We start from the raw sequence: 16,444 nt of genomic DNA, 5'->3' as shown, positions 1-16,444 counted from the left end.
CAATAAAGTGAGAGACTCTGTCTCTACAAAAAAAAAAAAAGAAGCCAGGAAGTGCCACTTCTTGCCTATCATCCGGGGCAACTCTATCTGAGCCTCTGTCCATTAGTTGATTGGTTCATTCATTCATTTGACTGATTCACTTCTGCCCACAACTACCTGTCTACTGCACCAGGCACTGTGCCAAGTGCTGGGAGCACGACAGTGAGCAAAACAAGCTCCCCAGGGAGCCTGCAGGCTGTGGGGGAGGCACAGATGCAGTTAAAGTCATGGGCAGCCATGGGGGGGATGTGCAGAGTGGGTAGGCGGACTGCCGGGGGAGGCTGCTGCCCAGAGAATGCCTTTCTGAGAAAGGGGAACTGTAACTGGGACAGAGAAGGTGGTCTGATTACTGAGAAGGGGCTCTGTAGGCAGAAGACACAGTAGTTCAAGGACCCAGAGTTGAAAGGTGGTCAGAAGCAGCTGAGGCCAACGGCCACGGGGAGGCAGGCTGTGTAGAGAACTGGGGGCAGGGCAGAGAGTGGGAGCTGAGACCCGTTAGGAGGAGGAGCGATCATCCAGGCCGGTTCCACAGAGTTGAGAATGATTGGATTGGAGAGTGGTTTTCAAGAAATCAGATAAAGAAAGGAAACAGCTTGGGAGCCTGGGTGTTTGCTGCTCCCTGGGTTTTTCTGTAGACGGTGATCGGCAGGTTATCTCTGGCTGCTGTGTGGGGAACAGCTAGGGCAGGGCCTGGGCAGCCCATGTGGTCAGTGAGGAGGCCATTGTGGGGGCCAGGCCAGAGATGATAAGGGTAGGTGAGAGTAAGTGCTGGGATACAGAGAGGGGTGCACTAGGGCAGGAGGAACTGATGGTACAGAGAAGGGGGAGCTTGCCATTCTCCCATATGTTTCTGCCTATCCTTAGCTCCAGGCTGTCTATCAGGAGGCCTTCCCCAGCTTCAAGGGCATCGATGCCCTGGTCTTCAGGTGAGTGTGCATGGCTGTCACAGCCCAACCCTGCCCCTTCAGCTGGTCTATACCTTCTCAGTCTTGAGGCCACTTTCCCAGACTGCACAGCCCTGCCTGTTCCCCACCATGTTCAGGAGCACCTAGAGAGAAGGGCAGGAGGAGGTTCCTGCATCTGCATCTGCCATCACTGGCTGTGCTGTGTGACCTCAGATGGCCTTTGGCCTTTGCAGAGCCTGGTTCCATGTGCAGTATTTGGACAGGAATGCCAGCCATTGTGTGAGTGTAGAGGCACCAAGAGCATCAGGCATGTGAATGATAGAAATAGATACAGCCCCTCTGGGCTAGGACCCCATCCAGTTCCGAGTCTCTAGGGCAGTGGTTCTCAGCCTTCCTAATGCCTCAACCCTTTAATATAGTTCTTGTGGGTCGCGACCCACAGGTTGAGAAGCACTGCTCTAGGGCAAGAGGAGGTTGGAAGACATACAAGACCAAATTTGCTAGTGGATGTCAGCCCTGCAATTTCATGAGAAAAGTTGAGAAGGTCCATATCATCACAGCCCCATTTGAGTTGTGAGCTCAGTGCAGACCATGAATCCTGTAGGTAATTTAGAGGCTTGAATATGGCCAATGACGGGGAACTCATTATCTTTGCAGGCCATGTTCTCTCTAGCTGGCTAGAAAGTTTTTCCTTTGTTTTTTTGGCCGGGGCTAGGCTTGAACCCGCCACCTCCGGCATATGGGACCGGCACCCTACTCCTTGAGCCACAGGAGCCGCCTGAAAGTTTTTCCTTTTAATAAACTCAAGTCTTCCTCTGTGACTTCTCTACCTTGGGCCTGAACCGAAGTTTTATCTCCCCAAACTTGGGATGGTATAGCACAAAATAGGTGCTAAGGGAAAGGCAAAAGTTACTGTAGGTCCTGAGACTGCCTGTTTCCAAGTTTCTCCCCCAGATCTCCTTCAGCCCCTTCCTAAGGCCAGGCTGCCTCCTCAGGACATGGGTAATTGGTCCATCTCCCACAGGCTTTCAGAGATTCACCTCCCTCTCTCCAGATCCTCTGCTCTTTGTAATGCAACCAAAAATATTTTTCTCAATGTGACTGAGACTAGCTTCCATAAAAGAATTTGGTTTTGTGCTTTGGTGGGAGTGTCATTCAGGCCTAACATAGTCCTCCAGGAAAAGGATCGTTATCTCCATTTTACCAAGGAGGCACCCAGAGGGGTGAAGTGACCTGCTTTGAGTCGCACAGGGAGGATCCTCTCTGTGTAGCCCATGGCTTCCCCTATAGATTTCCTTCCCTTGGGTGCCAACTCACATGCCAGCCAGGTCCCTACTTGGCCCTTGGGGCCCTCCATGCCCCCACCGAACCCCAAGTGAGGATGTGGCTCTGCACCCAGGCCCAGCTCTGTAGCTGTGAATGCCTCCCTTGTATTTGGGGGCCGTGCCCCGGTCCCCTCTGCCTGTGAAGTTCTCTGGACTTTGTACCACAAAGTGAAGGCCTCAAGGCAGATGTTGGGGCACTTATCCTTGGAGGAGAACAGCCTTGCCTCTGACGGTGAGTCCTCTCCCTGGCCTGCACCGCACCTCTAACCCAGTGCCTGCTTACCTGCCTATAGGGGTATTGGGTGGGCTCCTTAGAGAAATCCAGCTCCTTCCCTGACCCTGAAGCAGAGTGTGGTGAATGAGGAGGCTCCTGGGGCCTCTGAATGCCTCCCCTGACCTCAATGGCTCCGCAGAGTGCGACCTCACGGACCTGGCCCGGGAGACTGTCAGCATCAGCTTCACTGCCATGCGGCCCTTTCTGCCCCAGCTCCTTGTCCCTGGTTCTTTCCTCTTTATCCTACTGAGGGGACAGATCCTCCAACAGGTAAGGTGGCCTCTGCCCCACTTCTGGGGCCTGGGATGCTCACATGGCCTTCCCTGAAGGTGGGCTCCAGTGCAGTGGCCCCCTCTGAAGACAGCACCTAGCCCAAGGCACTGTGGGGAAGGCACACAGCCCTGTCCAGGGGGAGGGGGCTGTCTGTCCAAGAGGGACATAGCCAGGCTTTGTATTCAGACACCCCTACCCAGGACATCATGTTGAAGAAGGGGCTGGCTCACCTATCCCTGCCCCATGTTGGATCTCAGGAGAGACAGCTCCGAGGTCCACACTGACCTCCAGGCCTCCTTGCAGGTCACACCTCTGGTGTCAGAGTTCTATAAGGCACAGCCACAGGAAAGCCCCTTGCTCTTCTTTAGGTAGGTCAGTCCCTCTCCTTCCCTCCTAGCCTGTTCTGCTCTCTTGGAGGCTGTCTTGGGGCAGAGGGCAGCTCTACCCCATGATCCAAGGGCCAGGATGCAAAAATCATGGATTTGGGGGTTATTCGGGTAGCTCCAGCTACTTGTGCAGAATTCTGTCCTGGGAAGTGGGGACCCCCACACCTTAGGGTATATAAGTGGGGACACTACACCTGCTTCTAGAAACATGCTGGCAAAGAGCTTGTGACCCTTGTACTCTCCCCTTGTACTTCCCTAGTAACACAGACCAGTGGGTGAATGTTTACATTGAATACAAGTTCCAGACCCCCATCCCTGCCCACCTCCAAGGCCTGGCCGATTACCTGGCCCGAAACACAATGGATCTGCCTCTCCAGAAATCCAGTATTATGGCCAATGGTGAGTCAGGGCTGGGGTCTTTGTGTGTCTTTGGGCCAGTAGCCACTTAATCTCTTTGGGCCTCAGTATTCCCCTTCTGGAGAATGGGAAGAACTTTGACTACAAATATTCATGTGCTGGGGCCCCAGAGGGGAAGTGGACATAGATAGAGCTTTAGGAGAAAATGGATAAAGGCTAGATGCTGGGATCAGAGAGACAAAAGGGTCCAGTCATCTCTTATTGCCCAGGATCTCTTTAGTCCTCACATATGTGACAAGATCTGTCCCACCAAGTCCTAGGGTAGAAATACCCAGCTCTACCCCTTGTGCAGAACCTGCAGGAAGCCCAGTGTCTCCTCTTGGGGCCTCTCTGATAGGCAGATTTACACAGGCTTGTGCCATCCACAGAGACAGCAGTTCAGTGCCCAAGTCAAGAGAATTTTAGGCCCAGTCAGTCCCCAAGAGCTACATGGCCTGGTGCTGCTCAGGGGACCCCCTCAGCCACAGAAGGTGTGGTCTACCTACAGTGCCAGCCCCCAACCCCACCGCCTCCTCTGGGGGCGTCAGTGCTGCCTCCCTCAGGCTCTGCCCTCACAGTCACCCTTACACTGCTGTCCCTGCGCCAGCAGCCCCAGAGAGCAGGGAATGGGTTTGGGCCTCCGCCCACCGCAGACTAGATGGGCTTGTCTCCTCTGCTCTCAGGGAGTAGCATTTCTCCTCCATCAAAACCAGAAGACCCATTGCACCCCTTGCAGCAGACAATAGTGCCTCCCACCTTCCTCTTAGAGAGTGCTGGCTGTCCAGGGCCACAAGCCTCTCCCAAGACCTCCCTACCAGAGTTTGAATCTTCTTACACTTCTCCCGCCAGAGCAGGACAGGGAAAAATAAAAACCCAAACAGCGTATTCACAGCACCTCTCAGAGTGAGCAGGGTAACTTTCCTTATTCCATTAGAGAGATTAATGCAGGGGCTGGCAAACATTTTCTATAAAGGGCCAGAAAATAATCTTCCAGGCTCTGTGAGCCCTTGGGTCTCTGTCACAGTGATTCAGAAGCCCCAGGCAATATGGCAACAAATGAGCTGTCTGTGTTCCCAAAAAAACATTGTTTATGGTACTTGTATTTCACATAATTTCCATGTGTCACAAAACATTATTCTTCAACCATTTAAACACATACGAGCTTTTGGTAGCTCACAGGCCATGCAGAAACAGGCAGCAAGGGATTGGTCTTCGCTGACTGCTGAAGGAAGCATTAGAGCTCCATGTGCAGCTGGGTGGGGCCTGGGCCCGGCCTGTGTCAGGACTCCCAGGAGAGAGGGGCCAGGCTGATGCCACCATCCCACTGTCACTCTAGGGGAGAAGGCAGAGCTGGTGTTGTATGAGGTGTGGCTGCAGATCCTGGGCCAACCCTTCACTATGGACTTGGAGGACAAAAACAGCCCTGAGTTCCTGGAGCTTCAGAGGCTGCTGATGAGATGGGTGAAGTGGAGGGATGGAGGGTGGGGAGGAGAGGAAGATGGAGGCCCTGGATGGGGGTTGTGAAAGTAGACTGGACAAGACTTCAATAGAGTTGTGACCCTCTTCCTCCTCTCCTGACCCCCAGCTGACCACCATCCTCAGGCCACTGCAGAATTTTGGCCAAGTGGTAGTGGAGGAATTTAGGTGAGTCCGTGGTGATTCTAGGTGACCTGGAGCTCAGGCCTGGCCTCTGCGGGTGGGGGCAGGAGGCTGGAAGAGATGACCTCTCTAAGTACCCCCAGGCTGCCCAGCCTCCTAAAATCCATGATGATTCTTCTCCCAGGCCGGACCCACTGACTGCCAGAGTGAATGTCACCTTCTTCAGGGCTGCGCCAGCCCAGGCCATCGTGCAGGATTGTGTGCGCCGGGGTCTGTACACCCTGTGGCAGGCTGAGTGTCTCTTTGTAGAAATGATCATCCCAGACCTCGGTCAGTGCCTCTGCCTCCTTCCCTCTGTCTGTGTCCTCCATCCACCTGCCTCCTCCCTCAGGCTTGCTGTTCCTGCCCACTCTGATCTGAAGCCTCTCTCCTTGTGGGAGCCCTCCAAGGTGTCCCTAGCCTCTGTTCATGCAGCACCTGCTGGGCCAGGACCCTGCACCAGGGCTTTTCTGAGGGGCTGGGCTTCCCAGAGGATCGTAGCCTGGGAATAGGGGCCCCATGGGCTATGGTCTTCCTGGTCTGCTACAGGCACCCGCCACCCTGAAGTCTCAGACTGGCCTGCCATCTCCCTCCCCAGCTATGCTGTGGCTCTCCTCGTCCTGGGCCTCCTATTTGTCTCACTCCTCTTTGTCTTGGTGAGCATCTGGCTGGGGGCTCCTTCCTGGGGGGCAGCCTGAGCCTTTGCCCCCTTGACCTTGGAGTCTGGCTGAGTGGTCAGCAGACCCCCCTTCCGTTCACTCCACACCTGAGCCCAGGGATGTCTCAGCTTCTAGCTGGAGCCAGAGGTTTCTGGCCAGGAGGCTAGGCCTGATCCCAGGTACCCTACTCTTCTCGCCAAGGTGCTAAAGCAGAGGGCTTGCTTTGGGGTGTTCAGCCTGGGGGACCCGAAGCCTCGTTCCCAGAGTAGGCGTGTACCATGAGGCACAAAAGACCCTCTCCAGACAGGCAAGTGGAGATCCACCCTCCCTGATCCCCCAGTGTTTATTCTGTGGGCGCGCTTTGCCCTTCTGGCCACCAATGCCTCACATAATCATTTCCCAGGCAGTGCTGGTGGCAGTGCCCAGGTGGTGAGGTTGGTATGCCCCGTAAGCTCATCCCCTCTGCCCTGGGCAGTGGCCAGGGCTGGTCAGGTAGACTCCTCCACACAGGCCCCCACAGGAGACCAGGAGGACTGGGAGGGAAGAGGAGAAGCAGGGAGAGGATCTTGCTTCCCCCGACCTCCCATTGCCTGAGGACCCACGTGGCCCAACCCAGTTTCCCCCTCGTCTCTTGGCCTTGCGTCCCCTCTGCCAGGGAGGGGTGTGTGGACAGGGTGGATAGCACCATTCTGGGGATGTTTAGTTACTCCTGACTCCTGGCTTTGGTCCTCTTTTCTCTACCCCCAGGAGGCCCCTCACGGTGCTGCTCCCTCCACTGAAACTCCAAAGCTCTTCTGACCCTTCACTTTGCCCTAGGGCTTCCACAGGCAATACCTCCCCACCCTAAAGAATGAATCTGGAGCTCCAGCATCCTGACTTTCCCAGGAAGCCAGAGCCAGAGAGGGCAGGGCACCAGTCTGAGGTCACACAGCAAGAGAGGCCTCTTCCCTCTCATGACACCCAAAGACTGGGCTCTCAGGGTCAGGACAGAAGTGAGGTGGGGGAAAACACCTCGTCACCTATGCTGGGAAGAGGGGCTCCCCATTGCACCACACCCCACCCCGAGGTACATAAAGCTGGGGAAAACCCATTCTTACTCAGGCCAGTCCCATTCCAAGTGCTTCCTGGCCTCACACAGTCTCTTGCCTCTACTCAGGTCACTGCTTACAGGGAAGGAAACTGTCGCCAAGAGCCCTTCCCCTAGTACCCAGGAGGGGGCTGAGAAGGGGGCAGGTGGAGGAAGGGGCAAGCTCTGATCCTGGACGTGCACGTGTGTCTACAGAGCCCTCAGGGGTGGGGCACTCAGGCAGGCCCTGGGCATGGCCCAGCACCATGGGACTCAGGGAACAGAACCCAGAGAAACAGGAGCTGGGCAGCCCTCTCATAGGGTACCTCCCTCCCTGGGCCAGGGGGTTGGGCAGGAAGGGAGATGGAAACCCTCCCTCTAGAGGGCACCCTTGAGGCCAGCCTGGCCTGGAGTGCCAGAGGCATTATTGGTCTTTTTTTTTTAAACCACTCTGTCCTCTGCTGATTGGGTTTATTTATTTATTTTTTGTTGTTGTTGCAGTTTTTGGCCAGGGCTGGGTTTGAACCCGCCACCTCTGGTATATGGGGCCGGCACCCTACTCCCTGAGCCACAGGCGCCACCTGGCATTCTCGGTCTTTGTTTTTTTAATTTATTTTATTTTTAATTTTTCCAGTTTTTGACCGGGGCCGGGTTTGAACCTGCCACCTCTGGTATATGGGTCCAGAGCCCTACTCCTTTGAGCCACAGGTGCTGCCCCTGCATTCTTGGTCTTAAGAGAAACTCTGAGGCCAGGTTCTGAGGCCAGGTGTGGTGGCCCACAGCTATAATCCCAGCACTCTGAGAGGCCCAGGCAGGTGAATTGCCTGAGCTCAGAAGTTTGAGAACAGCCTGAGTGAGACAAGACCCCGTCTCTAACAAAAATAGAAAAACTAGCCAGGCGTTGTGCCAGGCATCTGTAGTCCCAGCTACTCAGGAGGCTGAGGCATGGGGATCACCTGAGCCCAAGGCTTGAGGTTGTTGTGAGCCACGGCACTCAATCCAAGGTGACAGAGTGAGATTTGGTCTCAAAAAAAAAGGAGAGAGAGAAACTCTGGTCCTTTGCTTTCTAACTCTTCCATACCCTAATACGAAGTTGGTAAAAAAAAAAAAAAAAAATTGCTTTTATTTCTAAACATTAGCCAGTCATTCAATATGAGATGAGAATGGGAGAACCCCAGAGAGGAGTCCACCAAGAGGAGAAAGACTGCCTAGCGGTCAAGGGCGGGGATGGGAGGGTGCAGTCAGGCTCCCAGGGCAAGTTATCCTACTTAGGGAGGTCTGGGACCGAGGCCAACCCCTGCAGTCCCCTCACTGGCTTAGGTGTAGAGTTATAGGGGGTAGGCCTGGAAACCTCCTAGGGGACACAGAGGTAGGCGCAAAGGCCTTAACTTAGAAAGCTCCTAGGCCTACCAGGGCCCAGGAGAGATTTGGTGGCAGTGGAACCTGGGGATGATTTTTAAAACCCCTGATCTAAAAGGGCAGGATTGCTGGGTGTGGTGGCTCATGCCTGTAATTCCAACACTCTGGGAGGCCAAGGCGGGTGGATCACCTGAGCTTATGGGTTCGAGAGCAGCTTGAGCCAGATGAGACCTCATTTCTAAAAATAGCCAGGTGTTGTGGAGGGTGCCTATAGTCCCAGCTACTTGGGAGGCTGAGACAAGAGAATGGCTTGAGCCCAAGAGTTTGAGGTTGCTGTGAGCTATGATGCTACAGCACTCAATCAAGGATGACAAAGTGAGACTCTGTCTTAAAAATAAATAAATATATAAATAAAATAAAAGGTAAGGAGTGAGGTACAGTCCTGCCCAGAGTCTCGCTTGCCTATGGACAGCCACAGGCCCAGCACATGTATCCCAGGACCCCAGACCATAATCTTACCTGGCCAAAGACAGTGGCTAGTACCAAGATGCAAAAGGTCAGCAGATCACGTGGGGATTGACTGTGGCTGGTGGCAGGTTCCTCTGTACCTCTGGGATATACAAGCCTCTCATTTCCAGCCCTGAAGGGCTGCTCCCCCGACATCAGTATCCTGAAACCCAGCCTGATACATAGGTCAGCCCCCCTCTCTTATGGTCAGAACCCACAAATAAGGCTAGAGCCAGGCAGGCAAGGTATGGCAGGGGTCCCTGGAAGCCTTTCCTCAGGCTGTCATGATGCCTAAAACACCCATTTGGGCTTCTCCTCCTAGGGAAGGTCACAGCAGCCTTGTTCTTTAGAAGCTCTTGCAGGTATTATAGGAGGGAATGGGTGGGACCAGCAGCAGCTCTGGGAGACCCTCGCCCACTTCAGGCTTTGGTTTCCTGGCCCTCTGCAAGCCAAGCTGTTTCAAGCCTTACATGAGGCGTCACACAAAGATGTAGTTCAGGGTGGCACCTATGGTTCAGTGGGTAGGGCGCTGGCCCCATATACTGAGGGCGGCAGGTTCAAACCTGGCCCTGGCCAAAGTGCAACAAAAAAATAGCCAGGCATTGTGGCAGGCGTCTGTAGTCCCAGCTACTCGGGAGGCTGAGGAAAGAGAATCACCTAAGCCCAAGAGCTGGAGGTTGCTGTGAGCTGTGATGCCACAGCACTCTACTGAGGGCGATAAAGTTAGACTCTGTCTCTAAAAAAAAAAAAAGAAGATGTAGTTCAAACATCCGCAGTGAATACAGCAGGCTTTGTCTGTACTGGGGTGGGAGGAATGGGGGTTACGAAGCAGAGAACCCCAAGGGCTAGTGTTGAGAGCACAAGCAGGAAGAATAAGATGGAGTCAGTCAGGCCAGGGCCAACATGACACAACTGGTCTGGTCGGTTTAGGTCCTAAGTGACTTTTACCTCCTGCCTCTCATTCTTGTTGTTTTATATTTTAGCTCCCACCTTAAATATACCTATCTTGAGTAGTTTAGAAGAATTGACTTCAGAAATTAACTTTTGAATTGGAAATGTAATAGGTCACTGAGTTATGTTAATTATTATTTAAAATAAGAGTTAATGTGGTTTTTGCTTTGAACCTTTATGTATAAAATTGTGGTTTTGGAAATAGAACAGTGTGGAGAGGCTACTGTCACTATTCTCAGAATCACTGGCCTTTTGACAAGTAAAGTTTGGCAGACCTATCCCTGTCTCTGAATTTTGGCTGACAGTGACAGACGGCTGGACCCTCTTCATGCAGTAACAGCCGGCCTCTCTGGAGGTACCACAGTGGTATTTGCATTATATAGGAGAAAGGGTCCACCTGGACAGATGAGCCAGCCAGGTGGCCACCAGGCTGGATGGCCACCACTAGGTTCTGTAGGATAATGAAAGGACCACACAGACACAGTAAGTCTTTGCTAAGAGAATTTGCCCTGTTGGCAACATGGGACATTCAGAACGTTCTTCCACGGCTCACCTCACCTCCAGAGTCCCACCCCCCACCCGACCCCTGCTCCCCCATCACATAACCTTGTTGTCACAGCAACCCTATTCAGGTAGTGCCCAGCATCTGCCTGGAACCCCTCTAGAGGCTGTTCATAATACAGCCAAGCACTCAAGTACCCGTAAAAGAGGTGCTGTTACCCTCATTTTACTGCTTGGGGGAAGGGACGCAGGGCATGGATAACTGGCCCAGGGCCAGAGTGGCAGGGCTGGCTCAGTCCACCAGTTCCAGAGCCTTCATTGTCCACTACATCCCCACACCAAGAGGACCCAACCCCAGAAAGTGTAGCTCTGTCGCCTCCCTCACCCCACCCAGGGGACAGAGCATGCAGCGCCAAGTTTGGAGAGGCGACAGAGTAGGAAACAGTCCAGGCCCAGCCTCATTGAACCAAGAGTTCCCCAGGCCCTGGGAGGGCACTAAAGCCCACCCCCACAGCACTCCCTGAAAGTCTGCAGCCAGCATCTGCCCAAGGAAGGAGCACAGCGCCATCCCCTGTAGGAGGTGAGAAACAGGAAGCAGGTCTTCCTATAGGGCAAAAGGAAACTTGCCCTTTTCTCCTAAAGTTCGCTGGAAGATTGAGTCACAATTAAGGAAGATTAATAAGAACAAACGTTTATTTCCAAATACTATGCACATGAGGAGAACCACAAGAGCGATTACCCTATGTCTCAGTGACAGTCAGATACCTTTAGAGATGCCTTTTACGGGTGAATTGCTTGAACTTGGGAGTTTGAGACCAGCCTGAGCAAGAGAGAGACCGGTCTCTACTAAAAACAGAAAAACTGAGGCAAGAGGATTTCTTGAGTACAGGACTTTGAGGTTGCTGTGAGCTATGATGACACCATGACATTTTACCCAGGGCAAGAAAGTGAGACTGTGTCTCAAAGGAAAAAAAAAACCGAGATATCTTTTTGAAGGGAGTGGGCGAATGTGGAATACAGATGCAGAAAGTGGTTGCTAAGAGGAGGAATAGATGGTGGGGAAATAGGTTGACCTGTAAATTGGCCTGAGAGATAGGTATTGTGTTTTAAATGATTTGGGCTAGGTCTGTAGGCATTCGGGGGAGGAAAGGAAGTCAGTTGCCCCTTTTGATCCCCTGATCAGGTCCGTCCAGTTTTATGCAAATAGAGGGAAAGCTCCTTCCAGTGCTTTCTAATCTCCAATGGCCTTTAACTCAAAGTATTCTTTATGCCAAGTAGTCATATTTGGGGGTGAGATTTCCTCAGCTCCTTCATTTGCCTGACCTTCCTCCCCACTCTACATCCCCAAGCAGGGCAGAAGGGCAGCCACTCACCAGGCCACCACCCTGATTGAAGCCCCTGGGAGTAGGTCCCAATAGGCAAGTACGGTCCCTAACTATCCCAAACCTACCCCCAGCCCTACCTCTCTGGCGAGGGCCTGGTAAACAGAAGATGTGATGTCCCCAAGTGGCTCTATAAATCATTTGTTGATGACAGTCAAGAAGAGAGGCCTGGCAGGCACAGGAGGGGCAGAAGTCATTTTGGGCCCACAAAGGACTGGAATGGTGGGTGTCACAAACCAACCCCAGCAAGGGAGCAGGGCTATTGGCCAGGGTGAACACCACGCTGGCCTGGTTCTACCTCTGGTTCTGCCTAGATCCACAGGTAGGGACAGTGGTAGGGAAGCCAGAGGCACTTGTGGCCACAGTTGGGCACCTAAGCCTGGGGCAGGAGGTCATCATGCCAAAAAGAAACCATAGGAGCCGAGAACTTGAGCTGAAATGACACCATCAAGAACCCCCCTTGTCCTGGGGCATGTCCAAACTTAAGTCAGTCCCTATCCTAACCCTGAGGCAGCAGCTCATGGTCTGGTTGAGACTCACAAAAGTGTTAATGTTGGGGACAGGGGACCTAGCCCAGCCTGGGCCACCCAGCAAAGCTGTGTCACAGAGAAGAATCTGTTAAGATTCTTCCTTCCAGGACAGGCTTGGCGGCTAGGGCGCCAGCCACATACACTGGGGCTGGCAGGTTCAAACCTGGCCCAGGCCTGCCAAACAACAACTGCAACAAAAAATAGCCGGCTGTTGTTGCGAGTGCCTGTAGTCCCAGCTACTTGGGAGGCTGAGGCAAGAGACTCGTTTAAGTTTAAGGTTGCTGTGAGCTGTGACACCACAGCACTCTACCAAGGGCGACATAGTGAGACTCTGTCTTAAAAAAAAAAAAAAAAAAGATTCTATGCTGGGGAGGGGTGTGGAACCCAGGGTGAAAGGGGTTTGGCGATGTGCTCAGAGAGGAGACCAGGGGAGGTTCAGGCCAAGTTTAATGAAAGGGGACTGAGACCTGCCTGGGCAAAGATGGCAGCTGCACTGAGAGCAGGTTGGGGGCTGGGTATACCAGGGTAGGGGGAGGGAATTCCATAGGTTGCTGGAAGGCTTTGGCAGGCTAGGGTCTTTCCAGTGGGCTCTTAGGGTGGGCCAGGTAGGCCTTTTGTTCTGGGAGGGAGGTGGGGAAGGCTTTGGGCACCTAACACAGGCGACAGGGGCCCTGAGGACCTTTAGTGAGGCAGGAGCCCAGGTAAGAGCAGCAGGGCAGCTTACAGGTCACAGACATGAGGAATGCCCTGTCTAGCCTAAACCACTGATGTCACAGTCTTGATGCCACCCCTACTCAAATGCAAGGGTCAGCTGGGAAGGCAGGACTAGGAGAGCCCCAGATCCTTCTTCCCTCCCACCCTAAGCTGGCTTCTCACCCCCTCGCTGAATAAAGATGGGATCTCCCACAGGACACAGGCTGCCAGGCTCTCTCTCACCTGGGGGACAGGGTGGAATAACCACTAGGTAAGGAAGAGTAAGGTCCTTCACTGGTCCCTACTCATCAGATAGCCTGGAGCAAGCTACCTTCTTTGTCAGGGAGAATCACAGGGGAAGGGCCAGGTTAAGAAGACCCAAGCATGGAGCCCAGAGCTACCCTTGGAGAGGACACCCCCACCTGCCCGATTCTGTTCCCAGCATGTACTGCTGAGATGACATCCTCCCAGATCAGAGGCCGAGGTGGCAGCTGTTCCATCAGGCTGTTCGGCAGGTTTGGGCTGGCTTTCATCACAATTAAGGATTGAGCCTAGGGATCACAAATGTGAGGGGAAGCCTTTCAGGCTCCAAGGGCCACAGGGATACCCTGAAGGGCACCAAAGCCAGGGGTATTGGGGAAAACCTTAAAAGGGCCACCAAGGCGCCATGGGCCAAGACCTAAGCTCTGCTTGGCTATAGCAACCCCATACTAGGTCTTAGCCCACCCCTCTGTCTCTCAGGGGATGTCAGTATCACCTTGAAAGTCAAGTTAAGTAAGCAAGGGCAACCAGAGTTCCCAGCAGGGCTCAATACCAAAGGCACACAGCTCCACCTATCCCAGGTGGTCAGGTTAGAGCAAGGGCTGTGTGAAGTCGGGGTAGCTAAGGGCCTTGCCCTTTAGGAGTTTCAGCTCTCTGGGTCCTTGTCTAAATCTTCACATCATCTCCTGATACACAATCCTAGGGACAATTTCTCCCAGACTGGTAGCATAAATTTGACCCTTGCACTGACCCCACCAAAAGCTCTGAAGTGAGGGGCCCTGAGGAAGGAGAAGACCCTTCAGGAAAAGGTTCTTGGGGTTTGAGCTAGGCCCTACAGCAGCCAGAGGGGTAGGTAACAGGCCCTCTCAAAAGTCTGCCAGGGAGCCCAGGAGGGTCACAGGTATAGTGGTGGGAAAGTTCCGAAAGATAGCAAATAACCTCACATTGGCCACTGGAGCTGAAGGAGGCCAGTCCAAAGCCAGGAAAAGTACGCATGCACGTGCTAGTGCACTGTGGCTCCTGCCCCAGGTCTGGGCTAGGGACAGAATCTGCCCCTGGAGCTCCAACCAGCTCTGCACCCAGATAGACGCCCTAAGCTGCAAGGAGCAGGTGTGAACAGACTCAGCCGGGGGGTGGGGGGGGAGGAGGAGTGTGGAGGTGGGGGCTAGCCAGCAATGGTAGCCAGGGCCCTTTCCCAGCCTGGATAAGGCTTGAGAGGGAGATGGGGACTAGGATGGAGAGGGCACCAACCCCAGGTCTAGCAGCCCCACTCAACCCCAAGAGCCAAGATTACTTTAAGGTTATGGGGATTCCTAGGAAACCAGACACAGAGGACAGCACGTGCGTGCACTGAGAGGAGAGGGCTGTGACGAGGGGAGGCCTGCAAGTTTGGTGTCCACTGGACCCGACCACTCAGAGAAGGACTGGTCTCAACTCAGCCACTACCACCCAGAGCTATGACAGAGCCTTTCCTAATCTCTGCCTCAGTTTGCACTCTCTGAGCAGAGCAGGGACAATTGCACCTGACAGGGGCCCCAGGGAGGTAGACGGGCTATATCCAAAGGCAGGCAGACCCAGGGCTGTGTTGTGTGTGTTCAGGGGCAGGAGAGGGACAAGGAGAAAATGTCTTCTTTGTGGACAAAGTAGAAGGAAAGCTATGTGGGTCCCTACAAAAATTTTTCTTTTTTGAGACAGAGTCTCACTTTGTCACCCAGGCTAGAGTGTGGTAGTCTCAGCTTAGCTCACAGCAACCTCAAACTCCTGAGCTCAAGTGATCCTCCTGCCTCAGCCTCCCAGAGTGCTAGGATTATAGGTGTGAGCCACCGTGCCTGGCCACTACAAAAGTTTTTGAGACAGACTGTGATATGGTCCGCTATTTCATTTCCAAGAAACATAGTTGACAGCATTCTTTCTAGTGCAGCCATGTAAGTTTCAACTTGCTCAGCTTATCGGTGTTGCTGGGAGGCTTCATTTGTTTTTGTCTGCACAGATTTTATGTTTCTTGATTTTTTTTTTTTTTTTTCTGAAACAGAGTCTCACTTTGTTGTCCTTGGTAGAGTGCCATAGTATCATAGCTCATACTCTTGGGCTCAAGTGATCCTCTTGCCTCAGCCTCCCAAATATCTGGGACTACAGGCACCTGCCACAGTGCTCGGTTATTTTTAGAGATGGGGTTTTACTCTTGATTAGGCTAGTTTCAAACTCCTGAGCTCAAGCAATCCACCTGCCTTGGCCTCCCAGAGTGCTAGGATTACAGGTGTGAGCCACCATGACTGGCCCAATTTCTTGATTTTTTTGTGTATCTCAAAACTTTCACAATGACCCCCATAACCTCTTCCACCCACCCACGTCAGGCTGTCCCTTCTTGGCCCCTAACTCAGTGGCACTGTTTGTACTGGCATCATGGCTTCCAGCCGAGCTAGTGACAGCTGACAGAGCCCGGATGCATCAGGAACAGTATGCAGGTGATATGCACGAGACAGAAGTGGAAAGGGAGTATGGGAATTGTGGTGAACAGAGGGGCTGCTGACAGGGTTCCTGCCCTGGCCACGAGCAGATTGGGCCGTTCCCCTCTGGCAGATGTGGCCTCCAATTCATAGGGATCTGAGTTCCAGGCCCGAACTGGAGCTGGACTCCCTTTGGAGAGTGTGACACAGCCGAATGGAACAGAGATCACCAGGACATTGCTGGCCAGCTGGGGAAGTGCACAGGGAGGGGCCCTGCTTGAGGCCAGATAGAGCTCAGCCTGGGCTATTCAGGCCTCCCCCTGTGATAGGGTAGCCCCATCCTTCCAGTCAAACTCTGGAGCTGGGAGCCCACTCACCCAAGGGTGTCACCTGAGTCTGCGGCCTCTCCCACCCAAGGGAGCCCCACAGAGAAGAATGCAGAAACACCAGGCACACCTCCCAGTTGGCTGTGGCTTCCTGGAGTGGTCTCCACGACCCGTGGATGAATCAGGATGGTGTTTCTAGCAGCCACTGGGGCAGAGCTGGGTTCCCAGGCTGTTTCCTCAGGGTTGAACCCCTCTGCCCAGGGAGCCTTGGAGACACTTCACTGCCCAGCTCAGTGCAGGGAGCCAGGGCCTGGTGCTAAGCAGCCTTTCTACTTAAGAACATCCTATGGGAGAGCAGCACCTGTGGCTCAAAGGAGTAGGGCGCTGGCCCCATATGCCAGAGGTGGCGGGTTCAAACCCAGCCCCAGCCAAAAACTGCAGAAAAACAAAGAACACCCTATGGGTCATCAAGCTTCTGGACAGGGCTCAAGTGTCCAAGATGTGGAAGGGCTAGCAGTCAGAAAGA

Source organism: Nycticebus coucang, chromosome 6 (assembly GCF_027406575.1).
Source record: "Nycticebus coucang isolate mNycCou1 chromosome 6, mNycCou1.pri, whole genome shotgun sequence".
Classification (NCBI taxonomy): Eukaryota; Metazoa; Chordata; class Mammalia; order Primates; family Lorisidae; genus Nycticebus; species Nycticebus coucang.
The sequence above is the reverse complement of the archived record's forward strand: the minus strand, read 5'-3'. Positions refer to the sequence as shown.